Source organism: Lactuca sativa, chromosome 5 (assembly GCF_002870075.4).
Source record: "Lactuca sativa cultivar Salinas chromosome 5, Lsat_Salinas_v11, whole genome shotgun sequence".
In the NCBI taxonomy this organism is placed as follows: Eukaryota; Viridiplantae; Streptophyta; class Magnoliopsida; order Asterales; family Asteraceae; genus Lactuca; species Lactuca sativa.
In genome coordinates this window covers 356,023,430-356,038,785 of record NC_056627.2, presented here as the reverse complement: position 1 = coordinate 356,038,785, position 15,356 = coordinate 356,023,430, and the positions used below count along the sequence as shown (strand labels likewise).

Here is a 15,356-nt window from a genome sequence, read left to right as displayed (position 1 = left end):
CTCGACCCATTTTGGAACCTGAAAGACTTTCTCTATTAATTTGTTCCTACTAGATTATCAATTATGTTATTCCGTCCCCATTAAGTTCATGAAGTAAAAAGAGAAAAGAAATCAAATATTTTTCTACTTTTCATTCCTACCTAAGTTCTTATACATTTAAAATTGTGATAAGTGTTAAATTTATTTTTCAATAACATTTTAAAACACTTCTAACAATCTTAAATGGGATGTTGTTATTCACACCCGAAACTAGGCTCAAAACCATTTTTAAAAGTCAAAAACCACTTTCACTTGGCTAAGTGGTTGGCTATAAAGACACCTCATTACGAGAAAAACAAAAAAAACCTTACTATAATATTACTATTAATTAATAAAATTTACATTTATAGTCCTTCATACTATACATTCATTTCAATTTCGATTTTTGCATTTTTAAATATAAAAAATTCATAAATATACGAACAAATTTTACATATATAGTCATTTACTTTATATATTATTTTATATTATAATGCTTTATATTGTTTAATAAAAATAATATTATATGTATGATTTTTATTTAACATATTATGTTTAATATATATATATATATATATATATATATATATATATATATATATATATATATATATATATATATATATATATATATATATATATATATATATATATATATATATGTTAAAAAAGTCCTAAGTTAGCAACAGTAAACTTCATGCTGTTTGGTCAGAAGCGGCCCTTTGTTTATGGTGGTTTGTCATTTCCTGGATTTTTTACTGAGTATTTTCGTTTTGGGCAATTTATGGCATTATATCGATTCTTTATGGACACGTGTTTCTTGTATCTTTTCTTCACCGTTTTTTCCGCTCAATCAGTGTTTGATTGCTGTTATTGTTTTCCGATCTTTATTTCACCGACATTCCTTTTGTATCTCTGTTTGTATCTATCTATCGATCTCTTCCCTTTTATTCACAATGAGTTCTTCCAGACACCACCACCATTATAGATCGATAACGACACTCGATTGTCTTCATCTTCGTCTTCATATCTTGGTTAGGATTTCAGTCTGATTTGTCTACTGTCTTCATCTTCGTCTACATCTTCTCCGTATCTTGGTTAGGATTTCAGTCCGAGATAAAGAATCGATTGACAAAGATGGAGTTCACCTTTTACCTTCGTTGAATTTCAGTTAGGAACAGATTGCGGTTTGCACGTTTGATTCCCGTTGTCACACTCTATTGCGCCACTCTATCAAAGTCTAGGTCAATCATTTTCTCTTCCCCATATGTCTTATATTGTTTTTTTTTTCTGTCGTTTTTCTTTCAGATTACATTATATGAAAAGTTGTTTGGGTGAAGAAATCATATACAGAAGTGTCATCTTCTACAACGGCTTTATGATGCATATTACCTGTTTGATAAAATGTTTGAGAAAGAAGTCAGCCACATAATTGTTATTTACAATTATCAAAGCAATCAATTGGTTTTTCGTTTGCTACCCCATCACTCCCCCAAGGTCCATCGCACCTTTTTTTTTTTCTCTCTCTCTCTCTCTCTCTCTCTCTTTTTTTTTTTTTTTTTTTTTTTTTTTTTTTTTTTTTTTTTTTTTTTTTTATAAAAAAGGAAGTCATACGAAATTCTTTTGATGCAGGGTGCCAAAACTCATTCAAAATTCTTGAATCATTAACATGATAAATGTGTAATATGTATGTTCATGTTTGGGATTTCTTAACCAGAAAGAAGAGATATAAACAATAAAGTGGGTTTTAGAAGTTCAAAAAAATTCATTCATAAATCTTGAATATAAGATCATGTTTTCATTTCTAAATCTTGAATCTTTAAGATGATAAATGTCTAACTTTTATGTTTTCACTCAATAATCTTGATCTTTATGAAGGCAAGTGTGTAATTTTCATGTTCCAGTTTGCTTTGTGTTTCAGTAGAAAGAAAGAATCAAAAATTAAAAAATGGGTTTTAAAAAAAAAACAAAATTAAAGAAAATTTATTCGTAAATCTTAAATCTTTCATATAGTAACTATCTAATTTATATGTTTCAGTTTGCTTTCTCATGGATCAGATCTTTGAGATTATTTTACCAAAAAAACAACAAAGAGGTAACAAAAAGTGAATTCCCCCAATGGAGGTATTGCATTTACATAATTACTTGCACTATCTACCCCAATGGTGTACGCTATGTTGAGGTTTCCTAAATGATATATAAAATCGACTTACCTTATTATGACAATTTCAACAACAAGCTGGTATTCTTTTTGCCTTTTCCTATGTTTTGAAATTTAGGGTTTTCCCACAAGAGGTTCATGTTTTAATTTAAACCACATAAATTAATCACTTGATTTTGATTATTTATTGTGTAAATCTTTTATAACTGTAGGATATAATTTCCGTTTCCATTTTGCAAGAAATAACAACCTGATTTCATTCATTTGTCTAATAAAGAAAGAAATACATATAAAATTTCATTTTAGAATAAATTTTGTCAAATAAACATTGGTGTTTTAGCATATGTTTACAAGACTTGGAATGTATGCAGAAAATTGCACTTTACAATGTATTTTTACAAGTTTTTTGTATATTTTCCTTTTTTTCTTCTGGAAACTACAATTGCAAGGAAACATGTCAAAAAAAAAACATATCAGGTCAATCTAGCTTTGTAGTGTTTTTTATTTTAAAATTTATTGGAAAAAACTATGTTGGTAACAAATGTTATAGCAATCAAGTTGTTCAAAAACGATTTTACAGTTCTAGGACCATATCGCCCCTGCACACTGTTTTTTTATTATTAAAATTCATTTTTTACAGTTTTAGGACCATATTGCCCCTGCACAGTGTTTTTTATATTAAAAAAATTCAAATTTTATAGTTTTAGGACGATATTGCCCCTGCACACTGTTTTTATATTAATAAAATTCAATTTCTATAGTTTTAGGACGATATTGCCCATGCACTCGGTTTTTATTATTAAAAAAAAATTAATTTCTACATTTTTAGGACAATATTGCCCCTGAACACTTTATATTAATAAAACTGATTTTTTTTTACAGTTTTAGGACCATATTGCCCCTGCACACTGTTATTATATTAATGAAATTCAATTCTTAAAGTTTCAGGACCATATTGCCCCTCCACACTGTTTTTATTAGGTAGATTTTGAAGCTACAATGTTGAATAGAAAGAAGTGAAGGTAGGATGATATAATATAAAAACTAGATGAAAGTGTGTTTTTTTTGTGCTATTATTAATCCTTTATTTTATGATGGCTATTGAACTTACGTAACTTTGTAACAGTTCCATATTCACTAAATATCTTCTTACGTGTCCATAAAAATTGCATCTTAATTATCTGTTTGCTTTTCCTTCTTTAGATTCTCAAATTTTCTCAAATTCTTCCAATATTTTTGTTAGTTTTTCTTAATATTTAGAAATTCCAAATATGGGGAAAATTACTCATTGGAAGAATTTGTTTTCCTTTCTTTATAGTGATATTGTGATTATTTCATGAATTTACATCTCCAAGTGTAAAAAGTTTGGGGTTTAGGTTCTTTTAGTGATTGTAGTGGGAATGTTTGTGTGATTGATATGATTTTGATACGAAAATGCTTATGATTTTGAAAGGTTTCGGATCTAGAACGGCGGCAGTTGGCTGCTAATTTCTCATTACTGACTTCTACTAATTGATAGTTGGCACTTTTTTTATATAATTCATACACTTAATTATCACTACTTACCATTTTCCATATTCTTGGGTGATGTGGAGAATGACCTCAAAAGCTTGAGTCTTAACCTCGTGAACACTGCTCTTGATTTGCTAAGCTTGATTTGCTCTTATACAAAATATTTTCAGATTAGTCTTGCGGGCCCAGACAAGAATAAATTGCCACATCTGATGAGATGGATGGATTATATTCAGGTAACGATATTTCTATTTCTTGAGATATCATCTACTTCCTAAATATTTTTCTTTGTACAGACTTTCTAGCACATAATAACAACCTACTTTAGGTCATTTCCCATATTACGTATTATACCTTTTTTCCATCTTTTTTAAGCAATGTACCCTTTTTCTGTCCATTTTAGGCAACATACCTTAAGGCACTAAAATGATGAAATCTAAATTATGTTGCTATTTTGTGTAATTGATTTACGCTTGAGCTCAGATACATGTGCACAAGAGCAACAAAATTTTCAGTTGACGTACTTCCAAGAAATGAAGAAACCTTTTCACAGCCACCACAAGTTGAACTTGTCAACCAATCAGTTTTAAGCTTTTTCTTTTTGCCTTTTCCTTTTCCCCGGACTCACCAATTCCTCTGTAGGGCGGAATCACTAATTCCGATCCTTTTTAGGCTCCTTATTATGGTGGGATGATGACAGTTTATGGTCAACATTTTGTGAGAATCTTGACATCATATATTTTGATGAATCTGAATTCATGTCAAACTTTGTTTTTTTTTTTTTTTTGTTTTTGGAAATACAAAAACTTAATGGTTATTTCTTCACTATAAGGGATTGTTGCATAAAAGGGAACACATTTTTACTGGCTTAACCCATACTTTCCATCTTGCATATCTGTTCCATCTCCCTCATGAACTTTATTTCAAACCTCTTTATATTTTGCATATCTATTTTGTTAATGTATTTTTTCGTTTTGTTCAGATCTGTTCGATTTTCCCATTGACATCGACTGAGTAAGCATTTTATCATACATCTTTTCTTTTGATTTAACGTAGATTATTGTTTATTTATTTAAGAGTTTTTGAATTTTGTTTTCATTTTCCATTTCAACTTGACAAGACATAAAAGTCCATTTCATCCATACTTTCCTTATAATCCTTATTATATGTATTCTAGAAATTGTTTGCTTGAATAGTGATAGTATTTACACCTAACAGGACCAAACATCTAAATAGAATATCAAGGAAAATGAGGTGAAAAAAGCATTCATAGCATCGGCACACCTAACAGCTAAATTCAATAGAAAATGTCGACTTTTCACATTCTCACGTAGACGATTATCGCAACAACTTGAGCTGCTAAAAACCTAAAAACACCGCAAACCTTTCGGAAATAGTTTAGTTAAAATCCGACCCCCGCAACGCGGGGTCACTTTTCTAGTTTGTATTAAATAAAATATAGTAATTCTTAAGATACGAGACCTTGACATCTTTATTTCTTAGTTATTGTTTTTTTTAGCTTTTATTTTTTTTAATTACATTTTTTGTGAAATAGATAAATCGAACTTGTTGATCAAATTTATGTTCAAATATCATATCCAGCATCATCTTATTTGTATTATTTACATGTTTTCCGATTATATTTCACATCCAACCGTCTTTTTTATATTAATTACAAAATAGATCCTTAACTCTTAGAATTGTATATTTAGGGGTGTGCTAATATCTTGTTTTACAAGAGTCTCATTGTTTTTTATTATTCACATTCAAGCGTCTTTCTATGCGTTAATAACTTTTAATAGGTATATATTCATATTTATTTATTTTTGTTTTTTCTAACATTTTTGGGGTGTAATATTGTGTAATTAACATTTTGTTTTTTGCTTTTTTATTTTGTTTTGTGTTTAGTGATTGTACTAATTTATGGCCCATATATAGCGTTTTTTATAATATTAATAATGTTTTTCCTATTAAAAAAAAGATGTACCACGAATTGTAAGTAATAAATAATAAAAATAATTATTTCCGAGCATGAGAAATTAATGGACATGTTATGTCCTGAGGTTCTCGTACATATTTAAGTTATCAAAATAACTTTTATATATATATATATATATATATATATATATATATATATATATATATATATATATATATATATATATATATATATATATATATATAGGGATGGAGCCAAATTTTTTTTTAGGGTGTTCCTCATAAATTAGTTTGAAAACACACACACACACTAGACGTGTGCCTGCGCAAAGCGGCGGCGACAAATAGTGTCCGGACGGTGATTAATTTATTTCGGTGAATAGTTTCATTGCGACTATCGGATCAAACCATAAAAACCTTTAAGTATAACCAAGTTACAATATTGATAATTTTTTTCGTTTTTACAATCCTCAAACATTGAAAAATCCATTTATGTGTCACTTCTTTGTAAATTGCAATTAATCACTCATTTATAATGTTAACTTCTAATAACCGTAACATGTTAACTTGTTTCACAACTTTGACCGGTTTGCTGGTTTGTAACTTCAATCCGTTTTTTTTTTTTTTTTTAGTCTATTTTAGGTTGTTTTTTGTAGTCCTGAAACCATTTTAATTTATAAATTTAATGCAAATGTTTATCTATTTGTTTGTTTATTATAGCATTTTACTTTTATTTTTTAACAATGTATTTTTCAATTTTTTTATCATTACCTCTCCGGAAAATCCTATGGTGTGAAGAAAACCACCGGAACGTATCTCATCCGTATTTAATATTTTCAACCTACTAAATATACAAATGTAATATGTGTGTTGAATGGTAAGCATAAGTTGATTGTACATGATGTAGTAGGTTTGATACCTCTTAAATTTTAAGAAATGTCTAAAATGCTTTTTATATATATATATATATATATATATATATATATATATATATATATATATATATATATATATATATATATATATATATATATATATAAGTGTAACTCGGAGTTATGATTTAAAAGAAGTGGTAAAATTAAATGCATTGGATGTTCAAAAATTTGTCGTCAAATAGGCTCGAACCTATCTTGGAAGTGGATGACTGCCTCTGCTAGCTGAGCTAAAGGACTTTTATGTTAGCAATTGCACATATTGATATATATTAAGCAGTAAACAATATATAAGAAAAAAAAGGAATTTGAGGGTGGGCCTGGGGCCACCTTGGCTCTCATGTGGCTCCGCCCATATATATATATATATATATATATATATATATATATATATATATATATATATATATATATTTATTTACTAATGGTATACATATATAATAAAATTTAAAAGACTAGAGAATTAAAACTATTTACAGAGAACAGAGTATGTTTTGAAACATGTATATGAATTGAAGGAGTTATTATTTTTTCACCTAAAAAATCAAAATAGTAGAAAAAACAAATAGATAATGTAAAAAGTAATGGTCCTTAGGGTTTTTAACCTTTGTGGGTTCTTATTTGAACTTTTACGTGTGTGTATATATATATATATATATATATATATATATATATATATATATATATATATATATATATATATATATAGAGAGAGAGAGAGAGAGAGAGAGAGAGAGAGAGAGATTTTTGATTTTGTATCTTTTTTTTTTCATCTTTTGATATAAATAAACGTAATATACTATTTTTCGTAACTACATAACTATGTTAGACAAAAATAGTATACTAAAAATAACTTATTAATAAATTTTAAAGCTTTTTTTGAATGACAAATATATATATATATATATATATATATATATATATATATATATATATATATATATATATATATATATATATGTGTCATAATATTACATATTTTGTTGTTAACATGAGTGTTTTTATATTAAAATTATAACACAAATACATTTATCATCAAATAAAAGTAATATAACAATGTATATATTTATGGTCATTTAAGTTATCCAACGTTTTACTATAAATAACAAAAACTTAATTTCTTTTGTTGAGTGTAGTGTAAATAACTCTCACTACAATTAAATCAAAATAATATAATTTATATTGATGGTATTTTAAATTATCCCATATTCTACTATAAATACTTTAAACTTTATTCTTTTACTGAGTGTGGTGTAAATAAATCCTACTACGTTTATCAAGTTAGGTATAAATGAATATCTCTACGATCAATTAAAAATAATATAACTATATTTCAGTTATCCCATTTAATGCCCAACATTTTTCCATTTTGGGGTCACCATAGATCAATGCGATCGAATAAAAATAATATAATTATATTTCAGTTATATGAAAAAAAAAAACAGTTTTTGGTCTACCATAAAGTACTAAGATATTACAAAATACATAAAAGTTTAAAAAAAAGCATTTAGAAAACTAAATGAGGATTTAGGAGAATCGAAACCCTGACCTTTGGAGTGTGGATGACCAACGTATATTTTCACTCAACAAATTGTACCAAATATAAAAACAATAAACTGAAAACGAAGATATTTTAATAATAGTGAAACAGATGTAAACATTAAAATTTTAACGGCTAAACTTATAATTTTCTAGAATACTAAAAAATTAAAGGAAATAATTTCAAAGAGTTTGTCAATAAGAAACATGAGAGGAAATAGTTTACGGGTTGTTTTTGTAATTTGGATGATTTGTGAATAAAAGAAAATACTTTAGGGACAATTACTCTGTACGAAAACACAATTATAATTTGGATGCATTGTGAACAAAAAATAATTTTTAAGGGCCATTTATGAATAAAAGAAAAAGTTTAGGGACCATTACTATATATGAAAACACTGAGTTGTGTTTTCTTTTCATATATATACACACGTATAATTAAAAAATAAATAATTACTATGTGTAAAATTGTAAATGGTTAATGTCAATGATTAGACGTTTTGATTAATGTGACAAGGATGGTTTTGACTTTAGTAAAATGGTTTTCACTATGATGTATTTAAAATCCCCCTCCCTAACAAGATAAACAATTAGCATGCCATAAATACGTTTTTCATTGACTAATCACGCCCCCATTACAAGATGGAATATTGTTTAATTAAAAGATTGTTCTTATTCCTTAACCAAATACACAATTCTTCTCCTTTTGACCAAAAAGCAACTTTGGATAGAATCAAAGCATAATATTGTACAACATTATGGGTGTTTATGATATTAATATCTAACCACAATGTTATTACTTGCACAATACAATTTCTAATTAAAGGTAGGGAGAAGAATCACCAAGTTTTGACTTTTTAGGATGATTCTGTTTATACATAGATGTATTATCAATGCGATAATGAACCAGAGCTAGAATCCTCTTTTTTACTCTACTTATGCAATTACAAGAATTGAGACTAAGATTGATGTTAATGAGATGAAAATTGCATGGGACAGATACTTGCTACGTGCTATTGATCTCACATTTATACAAAACGCGTAAATACCATTTTCATCACCATAATCATGAAAAACAGCCATAGAAAGCTTGTTACGGTTTCGATGCGAAGAAAACATTATTTTCTTGAATCACTAGCTTCCATATACTAATCTTCAATTGCATAGTGATGTAGGTGGGGTGTTGAATAGCAATATGATTTGTTGATTAGGTGAAAATATGTCTGGCTTGAACTTATATGAAAATTTGATGATGTCTTATATCTCTTAATTTGTTGTTTATTGCTTGAATAAAAGTAGTGGGAACATGAACAGGAGGTTGAGAATGATAGGTGGATTCTACTTTTAATAGGAAATTGTGGAAAAGCAAAAGTCACATTTTAGAAGATCATATATATTGTGTGCCCTACCATCTTTACAGGACAACTTTCTTATTGAACAAGACTTGTTACCATTACATTAATCGAATTCCAGTGACTTATGATCTATCCATAAAGCAAGGTTTCCCACTTGAGTCATTACTTGTTGCTCTTCTTCTATGCCCAAAGTGTGAATTTTTTTAGAAAGATTCAGGTGACCAACTTAGGTTTAAAAGATTCTCAAAAGTGTTGGGAGTTTTTTCAAACTATTCGGGATATGAATTCACACACGTAATAGCAAACACACAGTAACGAAAAGTAAAACACACTAAATGCTTGGTTAAGTGTAAGATTATCAAACTACCCCTTAAGGTCGACCATTTCTTTGCAATTGTAACTAATTGTCTGATTTAGACTCTTCAACATCGCGAAAATCACTTTAAAAATTAAAATCTAAAAATTCATTTATTCCAATTTTGTCTAAGGATGTGTTAGATATTTGATTGATAATCAATCCTTTTTATCAAACTATGAATAGAATGAGATTATTTTCTTGCAATAATTGCAAGGAAAAGTCTACATTGGAAATGAAACCTTAGTGATTGCCAATTAAAGTAGAGTTAAAAAGGCAATTTGTTTGGGGATGATTTTGAAGATTCTAATAATTGTAGAAAATAACAAGAAGGACAAGCTATGTGTGGGCCATGGCCATTTCCTAATTCCTTAATTCAAGCTCAAGGTTACCTGTTGAAGTGAAAACAACACCCCCTTTAAAGTCGAGACCAATCACTAGGCTTGATATAGGGCTACATTATTTCTTAATATTGAAAATGCCTAGCAATGAATCAAACCCCCATACATTTGTTAAAAGCTCCTGTTTCCTTTATATGAAAAAATAACGCTAAAGTATTTCGTAATGTTTTTCTAATTTTTTATGAGCATTGCATGGGATCTCAAGTTTGCATAATCAACTATTAATCTTAAAAATTTACAATGAGCAATTTGTAAATCAACATGTAAATAATCAATCGTCTTGGATTTTTCATTACCAAAATAATTAACAAACTTGTTAATCTGATATACAACTGAAGGATCATAATACCTTACAACTTATATCATATCTTGGTCATATGAATTTCAATGTCCTCAACTGTCATGAGGCAACAATTTGCCACATGTTCTTCTTTCTCATCATTTGATTGATTAAGTTCTCCAGTCTACTCGTAAGTTTCAACAATAAACATTTTTTTTTCTCATAATATACTCTTAAGAGTTACCGAAAGTTTGTTAAATTTGGCACCGATGTCGATCTTAACTCACCACCATCAAGATGATGAGTTGGTAATCACTTGAGATGTAAACATTATGGTCCAAAATGGAGTGGCAGGTTTGAATCCCACTAGATTTAATCTTGGGGTGGACTACCTTTAATGAAAAAAAAGTCAATCTTAACTCGTGCAAATTGTTGTTGTGTGTCCCACCATTTGAAACATTTGTCTTTGGCTGGATTGAACTTGGCATTTGGCAATGACCTTGTCCGGTTGGTTCTCATAGTCTTCTTTTTTTAAAAAAATCCATACATAATGAAATAACCAGATATGACGAGAGAATGCGAAACATAAAGAAGAGTTTTAGTTATTAATTTTTTTTTTCTCGTATAAAATGTAAATAACCTCAAAAGTCAAAACAATTTTAGTTCATAACGGTAAACAACCCTGTATATATGAGTTCTAATAACACACCAAAAGATCTTATTCGTCTTGAACAGGATGCCGATGTATTGTTTTTTCATTTTTGGCGTGGTTTCTATCATCAAATATGATCGTTGAATAGATATTTAGTTAATAAATTGATATATTAGTGAATCCTTCAATAAATTAAAGAGTGTTCTTTCATGAATTCGAACTTATATCACCACACCTTGTCGAGTTTATAAGAAAATTAATGATATGTGGGAATAACATGTGAAAATGAAATATCATGAATTGAGATAGGTTTTAAGATGAGGTATGCTTTTTACAAGAAATCTTTCTGGATGTAGATATAAATCTGACAAGTCCACATCTTTGGCTCATCTTCTTATGCCACATGTTCACACTTAACATACGTACAAACACTTTCATGATTCAAAAATCAAAATCGTGTACAAACACAGAGAACATATAAATAATAATATGACACATATACATCTAAGAGTGATTTGAGTCATGCATACGAGTTTCACAAGTTTGTCTTCATAAGATTAAGATTGGAGTATACTTTATCTTGCTACAATATGCACATGATAGTTTTATTTATTAAATCAGTAGTTTATTTTATTTAAAGTAATTATTTAACTCATTTTTTTAATTTTTTTTAATTTTTAATTTCCCACCAGAATTCACTCAATAAAACCTACATATCCGTAAAAAAATCAAATTATATATTTGCAAATTGTTTAGTAAACTATCAAGATTAAGTTAATGACATTATGGAAAACAATTTCGATATTCGGAATTTCGGATACAGTTTTTCTTTTTTTTTTCTTTTTTTTTTTTAGAAAAGAATATATTTTATTACTCGGACTCGGAACAAAATCAACCCCCTTTACACTAACCATTTGACACTTATTCTCAAGAAAATGCAACAAGAATATGGTTCCAACGGCTTACGTCCTTTTATTGACGTTTTGATTCTTCATAAAATTCTAAGACATTAATTTGTTCATTGATCTTTAATATTGTTCACCTAATGCTAAACAACCATATCTTTAATTATACACCCATTTTCGTTTCAAATCTTTGATTGGATATATATATATATATATATATATATATATATATATATATATATATATATATATATATATATATATAGAGAGAGAGAGAGAGAGAGAGAGAGAGAGAGAGAGAGAGAGAGAAAGATAAGTTCAATTGAGAAAATAAAAAAAGTTGAGCATGAGAGAATCATTCTCAACAAATCATTTATTTTTGTCGCAAAATGCTCCGGCGTACCGGGCCGACTGAGGTTGAGTAATATATATATATATATATATATATATATATATATATATATATATATATATATATATATACACACCACCTCCCTCCGCCACAACCACCACCACCACCACAACCAACCATCACCAACAACGGCCACCTCCGTCACCACCCATCGTCACCACATTCGTATATGAATAATGACTTCTGTTATACTTATTCATATATGAATATACGTATTCACATATGAATATGCGTATTTATATATGAATATGATATGTTCAGTCGACCAGGTACACCGACCAGGTACACTGGAGCGCTTAAGCGGAAGATTCGAAATGAGTGGCCCAGATTCATTCCCTCATTTTCAATTTTTTTCTCAATTGAACCCTCCTATATATATATATATATATATATATATATATATATATATATATATATATATATATATATATATATATATATGTTCAAATGATAACATTTTTTAAATAGAGAACATTTGAGAATAAAATTTAGCCTATTACATTCGAAAACTCGCGCGTCTTTTTTTAAATTAGCTTTAGGGGTATTTCTATAACTTTGCTCTTATGAACGACTTTTCATCTAATTTTGTTTCCATATTTGACTTAACTTTGGGCGAGAGTATCGATTGAGAACATAGTGATTTGCTAGGATTTTTACGAAATTGATTCCATATCTCAGCGATTTCTATGATTTTTGTTCCTAAATTCACTGTGTTTTGTTCGTCGATTCTTATATAAGAAGTAACTGCATCGTCGTCGAAAAAGTTAGATCTAATTGTTCGTTCTATAAAAAGATAAAAATCTTCATTTTGTTTACCTTTTTTTGATTATTAAACACTTGCATTTGTATTTAATTCTTTTATTCTAGTAATCGAATAAGTAATTTAACCTTTTGAGTTCGAAATGAGTTAGGTTTAACATATTGTTCATTAAAAAAAGTAAAAATCGTCACTTTGCATAACTTAGTTTGATATATTCTATTAATCAAAACATGTTATTTAATGTTTTGAGTTTGAAAAGACTTAGATTTAACATATTGTTCATCAAAAAAGTAAAAATCGCCACTTTACAGAACTTATTTTGATTATTAAATGTTGATTTTTGCATTGTAAGTTTGAAAGGATTTAGGCTTAACATATTGTTCATTGAAAAAGTAAAAATCTTCACTTTGTAGAACTTATTTTGATAATTAAACGTCGATTCTTGCATTGTAATTGCATTTATGATGTATAAATCAAAATTATTTAGTATGAAACTAATGATTGTGATTTATGCTTGCACAAAAACCTAAGACATTCAAAAAAACATATGAATAATATATGGTTAAGTTCATATTATTTCAATTAGATGTGATTAATATCTTTTATTAACAATTTATTATAAGCTATTATAGAAACAAATGATTGAGAAAATCATATGTGATTGATATATGTTATAAACTATAATATAATGCTTTTAATTATATATGATTAATATATGTTATAATCATAAATGTTTGTCATATATTATTGAAATCATATGTGATTACTATGTTTTATATACATAAATATATTCACAATCATATTTGATTAACATATGTTATGAACATTTTCATTTTATATTATAGTGTTTTAAATTATATATTATTAATATCTGTTGTAATAATAAATATTTATGTTGTTAATGATAGGTTATGTTGTCTGACAATGTATTTTACAAGCGATAATGTGAATTTCCTAAGAAATGATTATCAAATTAGTACTTTTGTTGAGAGTATTAAAGATGTTGAACATTCAAGTCATCAAAACAAGAACTACAGTGTTTCAGGTAAATTTTATTTTAAATACTTATTTAATCAGTTATGATTATATAAGTAATTTATTGTTTTTTTAATTCTTGATGTATTTAGAACTGAATATATTTTGTTAATATTATGTGATTATTCATTATTTTTTTAATAACTCTGTTTAATATAGTATTAATCATATGTGATTATCCATTTTTTGATATTTGAATAACTATCGACAGATGTTTAGTTTATCTATGTTCAATTCTTTCTTGTAATCACATATGATTATATAAGGAATTTATTATTAATAACATGTGATTGTTTGATTATATAGGTGAATTTTCTACTTCTTCTAATGATGCACATTCAAGTGGTAGGATGAGTACAAGTTGTGTATCAGATTTTTACATGTCAGAGGTTCTACATGTAACATCCATAAAATTCATGAAAAATTTTATACTTTTAAAACCAACCCATAAATCATCATTGTTTACCAAATAATTTTCAAAACATGTTCAATATCAGAGTTTTTCGAAAATCATAAAACAAAACAAGAGGAGCTGCACAATCACGCCTTCGCCTTCCCGCGATCATCTGAGGTACCTCAAACATAACCCAAAACTATAAGCCCAAAGCTTAGTGAGTTCCCCCAAAATACCAACACATAACAAATAACACATATACAATAACAACATGCAATGGGTCCACAACTAACAGATTGGATTACCCCTTAGCGCACAACATAAGTCTGGCTTGCTCTCGACCCACAGCTTATGTCTGGCTTGCTCCCCGACCATATCAGTCCTCGGAATGAATACCACTAATCCCTCAGTATGATTCTGGCATGCCCTTCCCGACCCTCAGCTCGTATCTGGAATGCTCATGAGCCCGCAGTATGAGTCTGGCATGCCCTTCCCGACCCTCAGCTCATATCTAGATTGCTCCAGGGTTTGTTGGCTACCGCACAGAGCAGTACAACCTCAACCCAAACCACATAATATGTCGACATATAACTGATAATAACATACATAGATAATAAGACAATATCACAGGTAGTCCTACAGATCTACCAGACTAGCATATCAAAACTAGCATGCATATCTATTCTATACTCATCATATCAATGAAT

The 15,356-nt window shown here is 28.2% G+C and overlaps 1 long non-coding RNA gene across 2 annotated transcripts; it reads left to right on the top strand.

Annotated features, from left to right (window-relative positions):
* Window positions 1-821: 821 nt before the first annotated feature.
* On the top strand, window positions 822-5,761 carry LOC111901574 (uncharacterized). 2 transcript variants are annotated; one of them, XR_006183842.2, is made up of 6 exons: window positions 822-1,188; window positions 1,327-1,515; window positions 2,057-3,201; window positions 3,862-3,927; window positions 4,674-4,705; window positions 4,910-5,761. It is a non-coding gene; the product is annotated as an uncharacterized LOC111901574 (long non-coding RNA). The 2 variants fall into 2 exon arrangements; XR_002853544.3 differs by having other exon boundaries at window positions 822-1,515.
* The last annotated feature ends 9,595 nt before the right edge of the window (window positions 5,762-15,356 follow it).